This window comes from Dendrobates tinctorius, unplaced genomic scaffold, assembly GCF_039654945.1.
Source record: "Dendrobates tinctorius isolate UK_male_01 unplaced genomic scaffold, ASM3965494v1 ptg000251l, whole genome shotgun sequence".
NCBI classification, from domain to species: domain Eukaryota; kingdom Metazoa; phylum Chordata; class Amphibia; order Anura; family Dendrobatidae; genus Dendrobates; species Dendrobates tinctorius.
The window spans coordinates 10,682,034-10,702,214 of record NW_027361918.1 but is presented as its reverse complement, the minus strand read 5'-3'; the positions used below and the strand labels follow the sequence as shown (position 1 = coordinate 10,702,214).

Here is a 20,181-nt window from a genome sequence, read left to right as displayed (position 1 = left end):
GATTCGCGACCTCTCAGCATTTTCTATATTCAAACCAAACCATAAAAGATCAATCTTTTCGCTTGGGATTGTGCTGCATTACAACTTTTTTCTACAAACTAGGTAAGTTTTTTTTCATTCCCCCAGTTTGGTTCTCTATATACAGAGAAATGGTTTACTAGAAAATTGCTCGACTGTATTTGTAGGCCATAATTCACATTGTGAAACCCAGCGGTCGATGGATCGAAACCAACCTCTGCTAAATAGTTGTGTTTTATAAACTTCATCATTGCATATCAACTGAACTTTTCTGTCAACAGCAAACGTGTCTCGGATCAAAAACACTAGTCAAAATCCTAAATCCCAGTACAACTCGTGCCAAAGGACCAGAAGGAGATTCGCGACCTCTCAGCATTTTCTATATTCAAACCAAACCATAAAAGGTCAATCTTTTTGCTTGGGATTGTGCTGCATTACAACTTTTTTCTACAAACTAGGTAAGTTTTTTTTACTCCCCCAGTCTGGTTCTCTACATACATAGAAATGGTTTGCTAGAAAATTGCCCGACTGTATTTGTAGGCCATAATTCACATTGTGAAACCCAGCGGTCGATGGATCGAAACCAACCTCTGCTAAATAGTTGTGATTTATAAACTTCATCATTGCATATCAACTGAACTTTTCTGTCAACAGCAAACGTGTCTCGGATCAAAAACACTAGTCAAAATCCTAAATCCCAGTACAACTCGTGCCAAAGGACCAGAAGGAGATTCGCGACCTCTCAGCATTTTCTATAATCAAACCAAACCATAAAAGGTCAATCTTTTTGCTTGGGATTGTGCTGCATTACAACTTTTTTCTACAAACTAGGTAAGTTTTTTTTACTCCCCCAGTCTGGTTCTCTACATACGTAGAAATGGTTTGCTAGAAAATTGCTCGACTTTATTTGTAGGCCATAATTCACATTGTGAACTCCGTAGATGTTCTTCAAATATGGGAGAAAGGAATCTGTACTTAAAAAAAAAAAAAAAAAAAAAAAAAGCACTCAATGGCACATTTGACTATAAGTAAACTGTGACATGGTGTGGCGTGAAACTGATAATGGCGTTCGTCGGGCATGGGGGATTAGCTCAAGTGGTAGAGCGCTCGCTTAGCATGCGAGAGGTAGCGGGATCGATGCCCGCATTCTCCAATACAATCTTTGGATTCCTTTTTCAGTTGGCCGAGTGAATTGTTTATGCCACCTGCTCGTGGCACACACGTCCAAACCTTGAAGACTTTCAACAATGGCTAAATCAAGCCTTCGATAGCTCAGCTGGTAGAGCGGAGGACTGTAGATCTAAATTAGCAATCCTTAGGTCGCTGGTTCAATTCCGGCTCGAAGGAAGTTTTGTGTATTCTATCACATGTTTTCAACCTTCTGGCAAATACCAGACAGCTATGCTCTTTCTGGACATGTAGACAGAAACACAACCGGAAAGTTTTTTCTCCAGTTTGCCTTGTGAATTCAAAACTTAGGCAGCAACAGTGCTTTTACTTTATGGAGATGCTGAGCACCAATGTGAAAACGTCTTCAACTGTAGCATGCTACCCAAGCAAAAGGAACCAACGTCCCTGGGTGGACTCGAACCACCAACCTTTCGGTTAACAGCCGAACGCGCTAACCGATTGCGCCACAGAGACACAAACGCCTGCCGAACTTTCGTCTAACAGCCGGACGCACCCACCAGTTTTAACCGGAACCTTAAACAATGGTCAGACACCATTTCCTCTAATGATTTTCAACAATAATATGACACAAGAAAGCAAAAAAAAACAAAGAAACAATTGCAGAACCCCAGGAGTACTCTAGTCGCCAACAAATATGTAATGGCTGAAAATTTACATGTCATCGACCTGAACACAAACAGTCATTAGAATTTTACTCTGTACATCTGTTAACACAAGCAGAGTGGCGCAGCGGAAGCGTGCTGGGCCCATAACCCAGAGGTCGATGGATCGAAGCCATCCTCTGCTAAATTGTGCTGCATTGCATCTTTTTCTACAAACTAGCTAAGTTTTTTTCACTTCCCCATTTTGGTTCTCTATATACAGAGAAATGGTTTGCTAGAAAATTGCTCGACTGTATTTGTAGACCATAATTCACATTGTGAAACCCAGCGGTCAATGGATTGAAACCAACCTCTGCTAAATAGTTGTGTTTTATAAACTTCATCATTGCATATCAACTGAACTTTTCTGTCAACAGCAAACGTGTCTCGGATCAAAAACACTAGTCAAAATCCTAAATCCCAGTACAACTCGTGCCAAAGGACCAGAAGGAGATTCGCGACCTCTCAGCATTTTCTATATTCAAACCAAACCATAAAAGATCAATCTTTTCGCTTGGGATTGTGCTGCATTACAACTTTTTTCTACAAACTAGGTAAGTTTTTTTTCATTCCCCCAGTTTGGTTCTCTATATACAGAGAAATGGTTTACTAGAAAATTGCTCGACTGTATTTGTAGGCCATAATTCACATTGTGAAACCCAGCGGTCGATGGATCGAAACCAACCTCTGCTAAATAGTTGTGTTTTATAAACTTCATCATTGCATATCAACTGAACTTTTCTGTCAACAGCAAACGTGTCTCGGATCAAAAACACTAGTCAAAATCCTAAATCCCAGTACAACTCGTGCCAAAGGACCAGAAGGAGATTCGCGACCTCTCAGCATTTTCTATATTCAAACCAAACCATAAAAGGTCAATCTTTTTGCTTGGGATTGTGCTGCATTACAACTTTTTTCTACAAACTAGGTAAGTTTTTTTTACTCCCCCAGTCTGGTTCTCTACATACATAGAAATGGTTTGCTAGAAAATTGCCCGACTGTATTTGTAGGCCATAATTCACATTGTGAAACCCAGCGGTCGATGGATCGAAACCAACCTCTGCTAAATAGTTGTGATTTATAAACTTCATCATTGCATATCAACTGAACTTTTCTGTCAACAGCAAACGTGTCTCGGATCAAAAACACTAGTCAAAATCCTAAATCCCAGTACAACTCGTGCCAAAGGACCAGAAGGAGATTCGCGACCTCTCAGCATTTTCTATAATCAAACCAAACCATAAAAGGTCAATCTTTTTGCTTGGGATTGTGCTGCATTACAACTTTTTTCTACAAACTAGGTAAGTTTTTTTTACTCCCCCAGTCTGGTTCTCTACATACGTAGAAATGGTTTGCTAGAAAATTGCTCGACTTTATTTGTAGGCCATAATTCACATTGTGAACTCCGTAGATGTTCTTCAAATATGGGAGAAAGGAATCTGTACTTAAAAAAAAAAAAAAAAAAAAAAAAAAAAGCACTCAATGGCACATTTGACTATAAGTAAACTGTGACATAGTGTGGCGTGAAACTGATAATGGCGTTCGTCGGGCATGGGGGATTAGCTCAAGTGGTAGAGCGCTCGCTTAGCATGCGAGAGGTAGCGGGATCGATGCCCGCATTCTCCAATACAATCTTTGGATTCCTTTTTCAGTTGGCCGAGTGAATTGTTTATGCCACCTGCTCGTGGCACACACGTCCAAACCTTGAAGACTTTCAACAATGGCTAAATCAAGCCTTCGATAGCTCAGCTGGTAGAGCGGAGGACTGTAGATCTAAATTAGCAATCCTTAGGTCGCTGGTTCAATTCCGGCTCGAAGGAAGTTTTGTGTATTCTATCAGATGTTTTCAACCTTCTGGCAAATACCAGACAGCTATGCTCTTTCTGGACATGTAGACAGAAACACAACCGGAAAGTTTTTTCTCCAGTTTGCCTTGTGAATTCAAAACTTAGGCAGCAACAGTGCTTTTACTTTATGGAGATGCTGAGCACCAATGTGAAAACGTCTTCAACTGTAGCATGCTACCCAAGCAAAAGGAACCAACGTCCCTGGGTGGACTCGAACCACCAACCTTTCGGTTAACAGCCGAACGCGCTAACCGATTGCGCCACAGAGACACAAACGCCTGCCGAACTTTCGTCTAACAGCCGGACGCACCCACCAGTTTTAACCGGAACCTTAAACAATGGTCAGACACCATTTCCTCTAATGATTTTCAACAATAATATGACACAAGAAAGCAAAAAAAAACAAAGAAACAATTGCAGAACCCCAGGAGTACTCTAGTCGCCAACAAATATGTAATGGCTGAAAATTTACATGTCATCGACCTGAACACAAACAGTCATTAGAATTTTACTCTGTACATCTGTTAACACAAGCAGAGTGGCGCAGCGGAAGCGTGCTGGGCCCATAACCCAGAGGTCGATGGATCGAAGCCATCCTCTGCTAAATTGTGCTGCATTGCATCTTTTTCTACAAACTAGCTAAGTTTTTTTCACTTCCCCATTTTGGTTCTCTATATACAGAGAAATGGTTTGCTAGAAAATTGCTCGACTGTATTTGTAGACCATAATTCACATTGTGAAACCCAGCGGTCAATGGATTGAAACCAACCTCTGCTAAATAGTTGTGTTTTATAAACTTCATCATTGCATATCAACTGAACTTTTCTGTCAACAGCAAACGTGTCTCGGATCAAAAACACTAGTCAAAATCCTAAATCCCAGTACAACTCGTGCCAAAGGACCAGAAGGAGATTCGCGACCTCTCAGCATTTTCTATATTCAAACCAAACCATAAAAGATCAATCTTTTCGCTTGGGATTGTGCTGCATTACAACTTTTTTCTACAAACTAGGTAAGTTTTTTTTCATTCCCCCAGTTTGGTTCTCTATATACAGAGAAATGGTTTACTAGAAAATTGCTCGACTGTATTTGTAGGCCATAATTCACATTGTGAAACCCAGCGGTCGATGGATCGAAACCAACCTCTGCTAAATAGTTGTGTTTTATAAACTTCATCATTGCATATCAACTGAACTTTTCTGTCAACAGCAAACGTGTCTCGGATCAAAAACACTAGTCAAAATCCTAAATCCCAGTACAACTCGTGCCAAAGGACCAGAAGGAGATTCGCGACCTCTCAGCATTTTCTATATTCAAACCAAACCATAAAAGGTCAATCTTTTTGCTTGGGATTGTGCTGCATTACAACTTTTTTCTACAAACTAGGTAAGTTTTTTTTACTCCCCCAGTCTGGTTCTCTACATACATAGAAATGGTTTGCTAGAAAATTGCCCGACTGTATTTGTAGGCCATAATTCACATTGTGAAACCCAGCGGTCGATGGATCGAAACCAACCTCTGCTAAATAGTTGTGATTTATAAACTTCATCATTGCATATCAACTGAACTTTTCTGTCAACAGCAAACGTGTCTCGGATCAAAAACACTAGTCAAAATCCTAAATCCCAGTACAACTCGTGCCAAAGGACCAGAAGGAGATTCGCGACCTCTCAGCATTTTCTATAATCAAACCAAACCATAAAAGGTCAATCTTTTTGCTTGGGATTGTGCTGCATTACAACTTTTTTCTACAAACTAGGTAAGTTTTTTTTACTCCCCCAGTCTGGTTCTCTACATACGTAGAAATGGTTTGCTAGAAAATTGCTCGACTTTATTTGTAGGCCATAATTCACATTGTGAACTCCGTAGATGTTCTTCAAATATGGGAGAAAGGAATCTGTACTTAAAAAAAAAAAAAAAAAAAAAAAAAAAAGCACTCAATGGCACATTTGACTATAAGTAAACTGTGACATGGTGTGGCGTGAAACTGATAATGGCGTTCGTCGGGCATGGGGGATTAGCTCAAGTGGTAGAGCGCTCGCTTAGCATGCGAGAGGTAGAGGGATCGATGCCCGCATTCTCCAATACAATCTTTGGATTCCTTTTTCAGTTGGCCGAGTGAATTGTTTATGCCACCTGCTCGTGGCACACACGTCCAAACCTTGAAGACTTTCAACAATGGCTAAATCAAGCCTTCGATAGCTCAGCTGGTAGAGCGGAGGACTGTAGATCTAAATTAGCAATCCTTAGGTCGCTGGTTCAATTCCGGCTCGAAGGAAGTTTTGTGTATTCTATCAGATGTTTTCAACCTTCTGGCAAATACCAGACAGCTATGCTCTTTCTGGACATGTAGACAGAAACACAACCGGAAAGTTTTTTCTCCAGTTTGCCTTGTGAATTCAAAACTTAGGCAGCAACAGTGCTTTTACTTTATGGAGATGCTGAGCACCAATGTGAAAACGTCTTCAACTGTAGCATGCTACCCAAGCAAAAGGAACCAACGTCCCTGGGTGGACTCGAACCACCAACCTTTCGGTTAACAGCCGAACGCGCTAACCGATTGCGCCACAGAGACACAAACGCCTGCCGAACTTTCGTCTAACAGCCGGACGCACCCACCAGTTTTAACCGGAACCTTAAACAATGGTCAGACACCATTTCCTCTAATGATTTTCAACAATAATATGACACAAGAAAGCAAAAAAAAACAAAGAAACAATTGCAGAACCCCAGGAGTACTCTAGTCGCCAACAAATATGTAATGGCTGAAAATTTACATGTCATCGACCTGAACACAAACAGTCATTAGAATTTTACTCTGTACATCTGTTAACACAAGCAGAGTGGCGCAGCGGAAGCGTGCTGGGCCCATAACCCAGAGGTCGATGGATCGAAGCCATCCTCTGCTAAATTGTGCTGCATTGCATCTTTTTCTACAAACTAGCTAAGTTTTTTTCACTTCCCCATTTTGGTTCTCTATATACAGAGAAATGGTTTGCTAGAAAATTGCTCGACTGTATTTGTAGACCATAATTCACATTGTGAAACCCAGCGGTCAATGGATTGAAACCAACCTCTGCTAAATAGTTGTGTTTTATAAACTTCATCATTGCATATCAACTGAACTTTTCTGTCAACAGCAAACGTGTCTCGGATCAAAAACACTAGTCAAAATCCTAAATCCCAGTACAACTCGTGCCAAAGGACCAGAAGGAGATTCGCGACCTCTCAGCATTTTCTATATTCAAACCAAACCATAAAAGATCAATCTTTTCGCTTGGGATTGTGCTGCATTACAACTTTTTTCTACAAACTAGGTAAGTTTTTTTTCATTCCCCCAGTTTGGTTCTCTATATACAGAGAAATGGTTTACTAGAAAATTGCTCGACTGTATTTGTAGGCCATAATTCACATTGTGAAACCCAGCGGTCGATGGATCGAAACCAACCTCTGCTAAATAGTTGTGTTTTATAAACTTCATCATTGCATATCAACTGAACTTTTCTGTCAACAGCAAACGTGTCTCGGATCAAAAACACTAGTCAAAATCCTAAATCCCAGTACAACTCGTGCCAAAGGACCAGAAGGAGATTCGCGACCTCTCAGCATTTTCTATATTCAAACCAAACCATAAAAGGTCAATCTTTTTGCTTGGGATTGTGCTGCATTACAACTTTTTTCTACAAACTAGGTAAGTTTTTTTTACTCCCCCAGTCTGGTTCTCTACATACATAGAAATGGTTTGCTAGAAAATTGCCCGACTGTATTTGTAGGCCATAATTCACATTGTGAAACCCAGCGGTCGATGGATCGAAACCAACCTCTGCTAAATAGTTGTGATTTATAAACTTCATCATTGCATATCAACTGAACTTTTCTGTCAACAGCAAACGTGTCTCGGATCAAAAACACTAGTCAAAATCCTAAATCCCAGTACAACTCGTGCCAAAGGACCAGAAGGAGATTCGCGACCTCTCAGCATTTTCTATAATCAAACCAAACCATAAAAGGTCAATCTTTTTGCTTGGGATTGTGCTGCATTACAACTTTTTTCTACAAACTAGGTAAGTTTTTTTTACTCCCCCAGTCTGGTTCTCTACATACGTAGAAATGGTTTGCTAGAAAATTGCTCGACTTTATTTGTAGGCCATAATTCACATTGTGAACTCCGTAGATGTTCTTCAAATATGGGAGAAAGGAATCTGTACTTAAAAAAAAAAAAAAAAAAAAAAAAAAAAGCACTCAATGGCACATTTGACTATAAGTAAACTGTGACATGGTGTGGCGTGAAACTGATAATGGCGTTCGTCGGGCATGGGGGATTAGCTCAAGTGGTAGAGCGCTCGCTTAGCATGCGAGAGGTAGAGGGATCGATGCCCGCATTCTCCAATACAATCTTTGGATTCCTTTTTCAGTTGGCCGAGTGAATTGTTTATGCCACCTGCTCGTGGCACACACGTCCAAACCTTGAAGACTTTCAACAATGGCTAAATCAAGCCTTCGATAGCTCAGCTGGTAGAGCGGAGGACTGTAGATCTAAATTAGCAATCCTTAGGTCGCTGGTTCAATTCCGGCTCGAAGGAAGTTTTGTGTATTCTATCAGATGTTTTCAACCTTCTGGCAAATACCAGACAGCTATGCTCTTTCTGGACATGTAGACAGAAACACAACCGGAAAGTTTTTTCTCCAGTTTGCCTTGTGAATTCAAAACTTAGGCAGCAACAGTGCTTTTACTTTATGGAGATGCTGAGCACCAATGTGAAAACGTCTTCAACTGTAGCATGCTACCCAAGCAAAAGGAACCAACGTCCCTGGGTGGACTCGAACCACCAACCTTTCGGTTAACAGCCGAACGCGCTAACCGATTGCGCCACAGAGACACAAACGCCTGCCGAACTTTCGTCTAACAGCCGGACGCACCCACCAGTTTTAACCGGAACCTTAAACAATGGTCAGACACCATTTCCTCTAATGATTTTCAACAATAATATGACACAAGAAAGCAAAAAAAAACAAAGAAACAATTGCAGAACCCCAGGAGTACTCTAGTCGCCAACAAATATGTAATGGCTGAAAATTTACATGTCATCGACCTGAACACAAACAGTCATTAGAATTTTACTCTGTACATCTGTTAACACAAGCAGAGTGGCGCAGCGGAAGCGTGCTGGGCCCATAACCCAGAGGTCGATGGATCGAAGCCATCCTCTGCTAAATTGTGCTGCATTGCATCTTTTTCTACAAACTAGCTAAGTTTTTTTCACTTCCCCATTTTGGTTCTCTATATACAGAGAAATGGTTTGCTAGAAAATTGCTCGACTGTATTTGTAGACCATAATTCACATTGTGAAACCCAGCGGTCAATGGATTGAAACCAACCTCTGCTAAATAGTTGTGTTTTATAAACTTCATCATTGCATATCAACTGAACTTTTCTGTCAACAGCAAACGTGTCTCGGATCAAAAACACTAGTCAAAATCCTAAATCCCAGTACAACTCGTGCCAAAGGACCAGAAGGAGATTCGCGACCTCTCAGCATTTTCTATATTCAAACCAAACCATAAAAGATCAATCTTTTCGCTTGGGATTGTGCTGCATTACAACTTTTTTCTACAAACTAGGTAAGTTTTTTTTCATTCCCCCAGTTTGGTTCTCTATATACAGAGAAATGGTTTACTAGAAAATTGCTCGACTGTATTTGTAGGCCATAATTCACATTGTGAAACCCAGCGGTCGATGGATCGAAACCAACCTCTGCTAAATAGTTGTGTTTTATAAACTTCATCATTGCATATCAACTGAACTTTTCTGTCAACAGCAAACGTGTCTCGGATCAAAAACACTAGTCAAAATCCTAAATCCCAGTACAACTCGTGCCAAAGGACCAGAAGGAGATTCGCGACCTCTCAGCATTTTCTATATTCAAACCAAACCATAAAAGGTCAATCTTTTTGCTTGGGATTGTGCTGCATTACAACTTTTTTCTACAAACTAGGTAAGTTTTTTTTACTCCCCCAGTCTGGTTCTCTACATACATAGAAATGGTTTGCTAGAAAATTGCCCGACTGTATTTGTAGGCCATAATTCACATTGTGAAACCCAGCGGTCGATGGATCGAAACCAACCTCTGCTAAATAGTTGTGATTTATAAACTTCATCATTGCATATCAACTGAACTTTTCTGTCAACAGCAAACGTGTCTCGGATCAAAAACACTAGTCAAAATCCTAAATCCCAGTACAACTCGTGCCAAAGGACCAGAAGGAGATTCGCGACCTCTCAGCATTTTCTATAATCAAACCAAACCATAAAAGGTCAATCTTTTTGCTTGGGATTGTGCTGCATTACAACTTTTTTCTACAAACTAGGTAAGTTTTTTTTACTCCCCCAGTCTGGTTCTCTACATACGTAGAAATGGTTTGCTAGAAAATTGCTCGACTTTATTTGTAGGCCATAATTCACATTGTGAACTCCGTAGATGTTCTTCAAATATGGGAGAAAGGAATCTGTACTTAAAAAAAAAAAAAAAAAAAAGCACTCAATGGCACATTTGACTATAAGTAAACTGTGACATGGTGTGGCGTGAAACTGATAATGGCGTTCGTCGGGCATGGGGGATTAGCTCAAGTGGTAGAGCGCTCGCTTAGCATGCGAGAGGTAGAGGGATCGATGCCCGCATTCTCCAATACAATCTTTGGATTCCTTTTTCAGTTGGCCGAGTGAATTGTTTATGCCACCTGCTCGTGGCACACACGTCCAAACCTTGAAGACTTTCAACAATGGCTAAATCAAGCCTTCGATAGCTCAGCTGGTAGAGCGGAGGACTGTAGATCTAAATTAGCAATCCTTAGGTCGCTGGTTCAATTCCGGCTCGAAGGAAGTTTTGTGTATTCTATCAGATGTTTTCAACCTTCTGGCAAATACCAGACAGCTATGCTCTTTCTGGACATGTAGACAGAAACACAACCGGAAAGTTTTTTCTCCAGTTTGCCTTGTGAATTCAAAACTTAGGCAGCAACAGTGCTTTTACTTTATGGAGATGCTGAGCACCAATGTGAAAACGTCTTCAACTGTAGCATGCTACCCAAGCAAAAGGAACCAACGTCCCTGGGTGGACTCGAACCACCAACCTTTCGGTTAACAGCCGAACGCGCTAACCGATTGCGCCACAGAGACACAAACGCCTGCCGAACTTTCGTCTAACAGCCGGACGCACCCACCAGTTTTAACCGGAACCTTAAACAATGGTCAGACACCATTTCCTCTAATGATTTTCAACAATAATATGACACAAGAAAGCAAAAAAAAACAAAGAAACAATTGCAGAACCCCAGGAGTACTCTAGTCGCCAACAAATATGTAATGGCTGAAAATTTACATGTCATCGACCTGAACACAAACAGTCATTAGAATTTTACTCTGTACATCTGTTAACACAAGCAGAGTGGCGCAGCGGAAGCGTGCTGGGCCCATAACCCAGAGGTCGATGGATCGAAGCCATCCTCTGCTAAATTGTGCTGCATTGCATCTTTTTCTACAAACTAGCTAAGTTTTTTTCACTTCCCCATTTTGGTTCTCTATATACAGAGAAATGGTTTGCTAGAAAATTGCTCGACTGTATTTGTAGACCATAATTCACATTGTGAAACCCAGCGGTCAATGGATTGAAACCAACCTCTGCTAAATAGTTGTGTTTTATAAACTTCATCATTGCATATCAACTGAACTTTTCTGTCAACAGCAAACGTGTCTCGGATCAAAAACACTAGTCAAAATCCTAAATCCCAGTACAACTCGTGCCAAAGGACCAGAAGGAGATTCGCGACCTCTCAGCATTTTCTATATTCAAACCAAACCATAAAAGATCAATCTTTTCGCTTGGGATTGTGCTGCATTACAACTTTTTTCTACAAACTAGGTAAGTTTTTTTTCATTCCCCCAGTTTGGTTCTCTATATACAGAGAAATGGTTTACTAGAAAATTGCTCGACTGTATTTGTAGGCCATAATTCACATTGTGAAACCCAGCGGTCGATGGATCGAAACCAACCTCTGCTAAATAGTTGTGTTTTATAAACTTCATCATTGCATATCAACTGAACTTTTCTGTCAACAGCAAACGTGTCTCGGATCAAAAACACTAGTCAAAATCCTAAATCCCAGTACAACTCGTGCCAAAGGACCAGAAGGAGATTCGCGACCTCTCAGCATTTTCTATATTCAAACCAAACCATAAAAGGTCAATCTTTTTGCTTGGGATTGTGCTGCATTACAACTTTTTTCTACAAACTAGGTAAGTTTTTTTTACTCCCCCAGTCTGGTTCTCTACATACATAGAAATGGTTTGCTAGAAAATTGCCCGACTGTATTTGTAGGCCATAATTCACATTGTGAAACCCAGCGGTCGATGGATCGAAACCAACCTCTGCTAAATAGTTGTGATTTATAAACTTCATCATTGCATATCAACTGAACTTTTCTGTCAACAGCAAACGTGTCTCGGATCAAAAACACTAGTCAAAATCCTAAATCCCAGTACAACTCGTGCCAAAGGACCAGAAGGAGATTCGCGACCTCTCAGCATTTTCTATAATCAAACCAAACCATAAAAGGTCAATCTTTTTGCTTGGGATTGTGCTGCATTACAACTTTTTTCTACAAACTAGGTAAGTTTTTTTTACTCCCCCAGTCTGGTTCTCTACATACGTAGAAATGGTTTGCTAGAAAATTGCTCGACTTTATTTGTAGGCCATAATTCACATTGTGAACTCCGTAGATGTTCTTCAAATATGGGAGAAAGGAATCTGTACTTAAAAAAAAAAAAAAAAAAAAGCACTCAATGGCACATTTGACTATAAGTAAACTGTGACATGGTGTGGCGTGAAACTGATAATGGCGTTCGTCGGGCATGGGGGATTAGCTCAAGTGGTAGAGCGCTCGCTTAGCATGCGAGAGGTAGCGGGATCGATGCCCGCATTCTCCAATACAATCTTTGGATTCCTTTTTCAGTTGGCCGAGTGAATTGTTTATGCCACCTGCTCGTGGCACACACGTCCAAACCTTGAAGACTTTCAACAATGGCTAAATCAAGCCTTCGATAGCTCAGCTGGTAGAGCGGAGGACTGTAGATCTAAATTAGCAATCCTTAGGTCGCTGGTTCAATTCCGGCTCGAAGGAAGTTTTGTGTATTCTATCACATGTTTTCAACCTTCTGGCAAATACCAGACAGCTATGCTCTTTCTGGACATGTAGACAGAAACACAACCGGAAAGTTTTTTCTCCAGTTTGCCTTGTGAATTCAAAACTTAGGCAGCAACAGTGCTTTTACTTTATGGAGATGCTGAGCACCAATGTGAAAACGTCTTCAACTGTAGCATGCTACCCAAGCAAAAGGAACCAACGTCCCTGGGTGGACTCGAACCACCAACCTTTCGGTTAACAGCCGAACGCGCTAACCGATTGCGCCACAGAGACACAAACGCCTGCCGAACTTTCGTCTAACAGCCGGACGCACCCACCAGTTTTAACCGGAACCTTAAACAATGGTCAGACACCATTTCCTCTAATGATTTTCAACAATAATATGACACAAGAAAGCAAAAAAAAACAAAGAAACAATTGCAGAACCCCAGGAGTACTCTAGTCGCCAACAAATATGTAATGGCTGAAAATTTACATGTCATCGACCTGAACACAAACAGTCATTAGAATTTTACTCTGTACATCTGTTAACACAAGCAGAGTGGCGCAGCGGAAGCGTGCTGGGCCCATAACCCAGAGGTCGATGGATCGAAGCCATCCTCTGCTAAATTGTGCTGCATTGCATCTTTTTCTACAAACTAGCTAAGTTTTTTTCACTTCCCCATTTTGGTTCTCTATATACAGAGAAATGGTTTGCTAGAAAATTGCTCGACTGTATTTGTAGACCATAATTCACATTGTGAAACCCAGCGGTCAATGGATTGAAACCAACCTCTGCTAAATAGTTGTGTTTTATAAACTTCATCATTGCATATCAACTGAACTTTTCTGTCAACAGCAAACGTGTCTCGGATCAAAAACACTAGTCAAAATCCTAAATCCCAGTACAACTCGTGCCAAAGGACCAGAAGGAGATTCGCGACCTCTCAGCATTTTCTATATTCAAACCAAACCATAAAAGATCAATCTTTTCGCTTGGGATTGTGCTGCATTACAACTTTTTTCTACAAACTAGGTAAGTTTTTTTTCATTCCCCCAGTTTGGTTCTCTATATACAGAGAAATGGTTTACTAGAAAATTGCTCGACTGTATTTGTAGGCCATAATTCACATTGTGAAACCCAGCGGTCGATGGATCGAAACCAACCTCTGCTAAATAGTTGTGTTTTATAAACTTCATCATTGCATATCAACTGAACTTTTCTGTCAACAGCAAACGTGTCTCGGATCAAAAACACTAGTCAAAATCCTAAATCCCAGTACAACTCGTGCCAAAGGACCAGAAGGAGATTCGCGACCTCTCAGCATTTTCTATATTCAAACCAAACCATAAAAGGTCAATCTTTTTGCTTGGGATTGTGCTGCATTACAACTTTTTTCTACAAACTAGGTAAGTTTTTTTTACTCCCCCAGTCTGGTTCTCTACATACATAGAAATGGTTTGCTAGAAAATTGCCCGACTGTATTTGTAGGCCATAATTCACATTGTGAAACCCAGCGGTCGATGGATCGAAACCAACCTCTGCTAAATAGTTGTGATTTATAAACTTCATCATTGCATATCAACTGAACTTTTCTGTCAACAGCAAACGTGTCTCGGATCAAAAACACTAGTCAAAATCCTAAATCCCAGTACAACTCGTGCCAAAGGACCAGAAGGAGATTCGCGACCTCTCAGCATTTTCTATAATCAAACCAAACCATAAAAGGTCAATCTTTTTGCTTGGGATTGTGCTGCATTACAACTTTTTTCTACAAACTAGGTAAGTTTTTTTTACTCCCCCAGTCTGGTTCTCTACATACGTAGAAATGGTTTGCTAGAAAATTGCTCGACTTTATTTGTAGGCCATAATTCACATTGTGAACTCCGTAGATGTTCTTCAAATATGGGAGAAAGGAATCTGTACTTAAAAAAAAAAAAAAAAAAAAAAAAAAAAGCACTCAATGGCACATTTGACTATAAGTAAACTGTGACATGGTGTGGCGTGAAACTGATAATGGCGTTCGTCGGGCATGGGGGATTAGCTCAAGTGGTAGAGCGCTCGCTTAGCATGCGAGAGGTAGCGGGATCGATGCCCGCATTCTCCAATACAATCTTTGGATTCCTTTTTCAGTTGGCCGAGTGAATTGTTTATGCCACCTGCTCGTGGCACACACGTCCAAACCTTGAAGACTTTCAACAATGGCTAAATCAAGCCTTCGATAGCTCAGCTGGTAGAGCGGAGGACTGTAGATCTAAATTAGCAATCCTTAGGTCGCTGGTTCAATTCCGGCTCGAAGGAAGTTTTGTGTATTCTATCAGATGTTTTCAACCTTCTGGCAAATACCAGACAGCTATGCTCTTTCTGGACATGTAGACAGAAACACAACCGGAAAGTTTTTTCTCCAGTTTGCCTTGTGAATTCAAAACTTAGGCAGCAACAGTGCTTTTACTTTATGGAGATGCTGAGCACCAATGTGAAAACGTCTTCAACTGTAGCATGCTACCCAAGCAAAAGGAACCAACGTCCCTGGGTGGACTCGACCCACCAACCTTTCGGTTAACAGCCGAACGCGCTAACCGATTGCGCCACAGAGACACAAACGCCTGCCGAACTTTCGTCTAACAGCCGGACGCACCCACCAGTTTTAACCGGAACCTTAAACAATGGTCAGACACCATTTCCTCTAATGATTTTCAACAATAATATGACACAAGAAAGCAAAAAAAAACAAAGAAACAATTGCAGAACCCCAGGAGTACTCTAGTCGCCAACAAATATGTAATGGCTGAAAATTTACATGTCATCGACCTGAACACAAACAGTCATTAGAATTTTACTCTGTACATCTGTTAACACAAGCAGAGTGGCGCAGCGGAAGCGTGCTGGGCCCATAACCCAGAGGTCGATGGATCGAAGCCATCCTCTGCTAAATTGTGCTGCATTGCATCTTTTTCTACAAACTAGCTAAGTTTTTTTCACTTCCCCATTTTGGTTCTCTATATACAGAGAAATGGTTTGCTAGAAAATTGCTCGACTGTATTTGTAGACCATAATTCACATTGTGAAACCCAGCGGTCAATGGATTGAAACCAACCTCTGCTAAATAGTTGTGTTTTATAAACTTCATCATTGCATATCAACTGAACTTTTCTGTCAACAGCAAACGTGTCTCGGATCAAAAACACTAGTCAAAATCCTAAATCCCAGTACAACTCGTGCCAAAGGACCAGAAGGAGATTCGCGACCTCTCAGCATTTTCTATATTCAAACCAAACCATAAAAGATCAATCTTTTCGCTTGGGATTGTGCTGCATTACAACTTTTTTCTACAAACTAGGTAAGTTTTTTTTCATTCCCCCAGTTTGGTTCTCTATATACAGAGAAATGGTTTACTAGAAAATTGCTCGACTGTATTTGTAGGCCATAATTCACATTGTGAAACCCAGCGGTCGATGGATCGAAACCAACCTCTGCTAAATAGTTGTGTTTTATAAACTTCATCATTGCATATCAACTGAACTTTTCTGTCAACAGCAAACGTGTCTCGGATCAAAAACACTAGTCAAAATCCTAAATCCCAGTACAACTCGTGCCAAAGGACCAGAAGGAGATTCGCGACCTCTCAGCATTTTCTATATTCAAACCAAACCATAAAAGGTCAATCTTTTTGCTTGGGATTGTGCTGCATTACAACTTTTTTCTACAAACTAGGTAAGTTTTTTTTACTCCCCCAGTCTGGTTCTCTACATACATAGAAATGGTTTGCTAGAAAATTGCCCGACTGTATTTGTAGGCCATAATTCACATTGTGAAACCCAGCGGTCGATGGATCGAAACCAACCTCTGCTAAATAGTTGTGATTTATAAACTTCATCATTGCATATCAACTGAACTTTTCTGTCAACAGCAAACGTGTCTCGGATCAAAAACACTAGTCAAAATCCTAAATCCCAGTACAACTCGTGCCAAAGGACCAGAAGGAGATTCGCGACCTCTCAGCATTTTCTATAATCAAACCAAACCATAAAAGGTCAATCTTTTTGCTTGGGATTGTGCTGCATTACAACTTTTTTCTACAAACTAGGTAAGTTTTTTTTACTCCCCCAGTCTGGTTCTCTACATACGTAGAAATGGTTTGCTAGAAAATTGCTCGACTTTATTTGTAGGCCATAATTCACATTGTGAACTCCGTAGATGTTCTTCAAATATGGGAGAAAGGAATCTGTACTTAAAAAAAAAAAAAAAAAAAAAAAAAAAAGCACTCAATGGCACATTTGACTATAAGTAAACTGTGACATGGTGTGGCGTGAAACTGATAATGGCGTTCGTCGGGCATGGGGGATTAGCTCAAGTGGTAGAGCGCTCGCTTAGCATGCGAGAGGTAGAGGGATCGATGCCCGCATTCTCCAATACAATCTTTGGATTCCTTTTTCAGTTGGCCGAGTGAATTGTTTATGCCACCTGCTCGTGGCACACACGTCCAAACCTTGAAGACTTTCAACAATGGCTAAATCAAGCCTTCGATAGCTCAGCTGGTAGAGCGGAGGACTGTAGATCTAAATTAGCAATCCTTAGGTCGCTGGTTCAATTCCGGCTCGAAGGAAGTTTTGTGTATTCTATCAGATGTTTTCAACCTTCTGGCAAATACCAGACAGCTATGCTCTTTCTGGACATGTAGACAGAAACACAACCGGAAAGTTTTTTCTCCAGTTTGCCTTGTGAATTCAAAACTTAGGCAGCAACAGTGCTTTTACTTTATGGAGATGCTGAGCACCAATGTGAAAACGTCTTCAACTGTAGCATGCTACCCAAGCAAAAGGAACCAACGTCCCTGGGTGGACTCGAACCACCAACCTTTCGGTTAACAGCCGAACGCGCTAACCGATTGCGCCACAGAGACACAAACGCCTGCCGAACTTTCGTCTAACAGCCGGACGCACCCACCAGTTTTAACCGGAACCTTAAACAATGGTCAGACACCATTTCCTCTAATGATTTTCAACAATAATATGACACAAGAAAGCAAAAAAAAACAAAGAAACAATTGCAGAACCCCAGGAGTACTCTAGTCGCCAACAAATATGTAATGGCTGAAAATTTACATGTCATCGACCTGAACACAAACAGTCATTAGAATTTTACTCTGTACATCTGTTAACACAAGCAGAGTGGCGCAGCGGAAGCGTGCTGGGCCCATAACCCAGAGGTCGATGGATCGAAGCCATCCTCTGCTAAATTGTGCTGCATTGCATCTTTTTCTACAAACTAGCTAAGTTTTTTTCACTTCCCCATTTTGGTTCTCTATATACAGAGAAATGGTTTGCTAGAAAATTGCTCGACTGTATTTGTAGACCATAATTCACATTGTGAAACCCAGCGGTCAATGGATTGAAACCAACCTCTGCTAAATAGTTGTGTTTTATAAACTTCATCATTGCATATCAACTGAACTTTTCTGTCAACAGCAAACGTGTCTCGGATCAAAAACACTAGTCAAAATCCTAAATCCCAGTACAACTCGTGCCAAAGGACCAGAAGGAGATTCGCGACCTCTCAGCATTTTCTATATTCAAACCAAACCATAAAAGATCAATCTTTTCGCTTGGGATTGTGCTGCATTACAACTTTTTTCTACAAACTAGGTAAGTTTTTTTTCATTCCCCCAGTTTGGTTCTCTATATACAGAGAAATGGTTTACTAGAAAATTGCTCGACTGTATTTGTAGGCCATAATTCACATTGTGAAACCCAGCGGTCGATGGATCGAAACCAACCTCTGCTAAATAGTTGTGTTTTATAAACTTCATCATTGCATATCAACTGAACTTTTCTGTCAACAGCAAACGTGTCTCGGATCAAAAACACTAGTCAAAATCCTAAATCCCAGTACAACTCGTGCCAAAGGACCAGAAGGAGATTCGCGACCTCTCAGCATTTTCTATATTCAAACCAAACCATAAAAGGTCAATCTTTTTGCTTGGGATTGTGCTGCATTACAACTTTTTTCTACAAACTAGGTAAGTTTTTTTTACTCCCCCAGTCTGGTTCTCTACATACATAGAAATGGTTTGCTAGAAAATTGCCCGACTGTATTTGTAGGCCATAATTCACATTGTGAAACCCAGCGGTCGATGGATCGAAACCAACCTCTGCTAAATAGTTGTGATTTATAAACTTCATCATTGCATATCAACTGAACTTTTCTGTCAACAGCAAACGTGTCTCGGATCAAAAACACTAGTCAAAATCCTAAATCCCAGTACAACTCGTGCCAAAGGACCAGAAGGAGATTCGCGACCTCTCAGCATTTTCTATAATCAAACCAAACCATAAAAGGTCAATCTTTTTGCTTGGGATTGTGCTGCATTACAACTTTTTTCTACAAACTAGGTAAGTTTTTTTTACTCCCCCAGTCTGGTTCTCTACATACGTAGAAATGGTTTGCTAGAAAATTGCTCGACTTTATTTGTAGGCCATAATTCACATTGTGAACTCCGTAGATGTTCTTCAAATATGGGAGAAAGGAATCTGTACTTAAAAAAAAAAAAAAAAAAAAGCACTCAATGGCACATTTGACTATAAGTAAACTGTGACATGGTGTGGCGTGAAACTGATAATGGCGTTCGTCGGGCATGGGGGATTAGCTCAAGTGGTAGAGCGCTCGCTTAGCATGCGAGAGGTAGCGGGATCGATGCCCGCATTCTCCAATACAATCTTTGGATTCCTTTTTCAGTTGGCCGAGTGAATTGTTTATGCCACCTGCTCGTGGCACACACGTCCAAACCTTGAAGACTTTCAACAATGGCTAAATCAAGCCTTCGATAGCTCAGCTGGTAGAGCGGAGGACTGTAGATCTAAATTAGCAATCCTTAGGTCGCTGGTTCAATTCCGGCTCGAAGGAAGTTTTGTGTATTCTATCAGATGTTTTCAACCTTCTGGCAAATACCAGACAGCTATGCTCTTTCTGGACATGTAGACAGAAACACAACCGGAAAGTTTTTTCTCCAGTTTGCCTTGTGAATTCAAAACTTAGGCAGCAACAGTGCTTTTACTTTATGGAGATGCTGAGCACCAATGTGAAAACGTCTTCAACTGTAGCATGCTACCCAAGCAAAAGGAACCAACGTCCCTGGGTGGACTCGAACCACCAACCTTTCGGTTAACAGCCGAACGCGCTAACCGATTGCGCCACAGAGACACAAACGCCTGCCGAACTTTCGTCTAACAGCCGGACGCACCCACCAGTTTTAACCGGAACCTTAAACAATGGTCAGACACCATTTCCTCTAATGATTTTCAAC

The 20,181-nt window shown here is 40.9% G+C and overlaps 14 non-coding genes across 14 annotated transcripts; all 14 read left to right on the top strand.

The window, feature by feature from the left end:
• Positions 1–1,098: 1,098 nt before the first annotated feature.
• TRNAA-AGC (transfer RNA alanine (anticodon AGC)) lies at positions 1,099–1,171 on the top strand. The gene has a single exon. It is a non-coding gene; the product is annotated as a tRNA-Ala (tRNA).
• A 108-nt stretch (positions 1,172–1,279) lies between these two features.
• On the top strand, positions 1,280–1,365 carry TRNAY-GUA (transfer RNA tyrosine (anticodon GUA)). Its single transcript is given in 2 exon segments — positions 1,280–1,316; positions 1,330–1,365. It is a non-coding gene; the product is annotated as a tRNA-Tyr (tRNA).
• A 2,038-nt stretch (positions 1,366–3,403) lies between these two features.
• TRNAA-AGC (transfer RNA alanine (anticodon AGC)) lies at positions 3,404–3,476 on the top strand. Its single transcript has one exon. It is a non-coding gene; the product is annotated as a tRNA-Ala (tRNA).
• Positions 3,477–3,584: 108 nt separating this feature from the next.
• TRNAY-GUA (transfer RNA tyrosine (anticodon GUA)) lies at positions 3,585–3,670 on the top strand. The gene is given in 2 exon segments: positions 3,585–3,621; positions 3,635–3,670. It is a non-coding gene; the product is annotated as a tRNA-Tyr (tRNA).
• A 2,219-nt stretch (positions 3,671–5,889) lies between these two features.
• Positions 5,890–5,975, top strand: TRNAY-GUA (transfer RNA tyrosine (anticodon GUA)). The gene is given in 2 exon segments: positions 5,890–5,926; positions 5,940–5,975. It is a non-coding gene; the product is annotated as a tRNA-Tyr (tRNA).
• Positions 5,976–8,194: 2,219 nt separating this feature from the next.
• Positions 8,195–8,280, top strand: TRNAY-GUA (transfer RNA tyrosine (anticodon GUA)). Its single transcript is given in 2 exon segments — positions 8,195–8,231; positions 8,245–8,280. It is a non-coding gene; the product is annotated as a tRNA-Tyr (tRNA).
• Positions 8,281–10,491: 2,211 nt separating this feature from the next.
• Positions 10,492–10,577, top strand: TRNAY-GUA (transfer RNA tyrosine (anticodon GUA)). The gene is given in 2 exon segments: positions 10,492–10,528; positions 10,542–10,577. It is a non-coding gene; the product is annotated as a tRNA-Tyr (tRNA).
• A 2,030-nt stretch (positions 10,578–12,607) lies between these two features.
• On the top strand, positions 12,608–12,680 carry TRNAA-AGC (transfer RNA alanine (anticodon AGC)). Its single transcript has one exon. It is a non-coding gene; the product is annotated as a tRNA-Ala (tRNA).
• Positions 12,681–12,788: 108 nt separating this feature from the next.
• TRNAY-GUA (transfer RNA tyrosine (anticodon GUA)) lies at positions 12,789–12,874 on the top strand. The gene is given in 2 exon segments: positions 12,789–12,825; positions 12,839–12,874. It is a non-coding gene; the product is annotated as a tRNA-Tyr (tRNA).
• A 2,038-nt stretch (positions 12,875–14,912) lies between these two features.
• On the top strand, positions 14,913–14,985 carry TRNAA-AGC (transfer RNA alanine (anticodon AGC)). Its single transcript has one exon. It is a non-coding gene; the product is annotated as a tRNA-Ala (tRNA).
• A 108-nt stretch (positions 14,986–15,093) lies between these two features.
• Positions 15,094–15,179, top strand: TRNAY-GUA (transfer RNA tyrosine (anticodon GUA)). The gene is given in 2 exon segments: positions 15,094–15,130; positions 15,144–15,179. It is a non-coding gene; the product is annotated as a tRNA-Tyr (tRNA).
• Positions 15,180–17,398: 2,219 nt separating this feature from the next.
• TRNAY-GUA (transfer RNA tyrosine (anticodon GUA)) lies at positions 17,399–17,484 on the top strand. Its single transcript is given in 2 exon segments — positions 17,399–17,435; positions 17,449–17,484. It is a non-coding gene; the product is annotated as a tRNA-Tyr (tRNA).
• A 2,030-nt stretch (positions 17,485–19,514) lies between these two features.
• TRNAA-AGC (transfer RNA alanine (anticodon AGC)) lies at positions 19,515–19,587 on the top strand. Its single transcript has one exon. It is a non-coding gene; the product is annotated as a tRNA-Ala (tRNA).
• Positions 19,588–19,695: 108 nt separating this feature from the next.
• TRNAY-GUA (transfer RNA tyrosine (anticodon GUA)) lies at positions 19,696–19,781 on the top strand. The gene is given in 2 exon segments: positions 19,696–19,732; positions 19,746–19,781. It is a non-coding gene; the product is annotated as a tRNA-Tyr (tRNA).
• Positions 19,782–20,181: the final 400 nt, after the last annotated feature.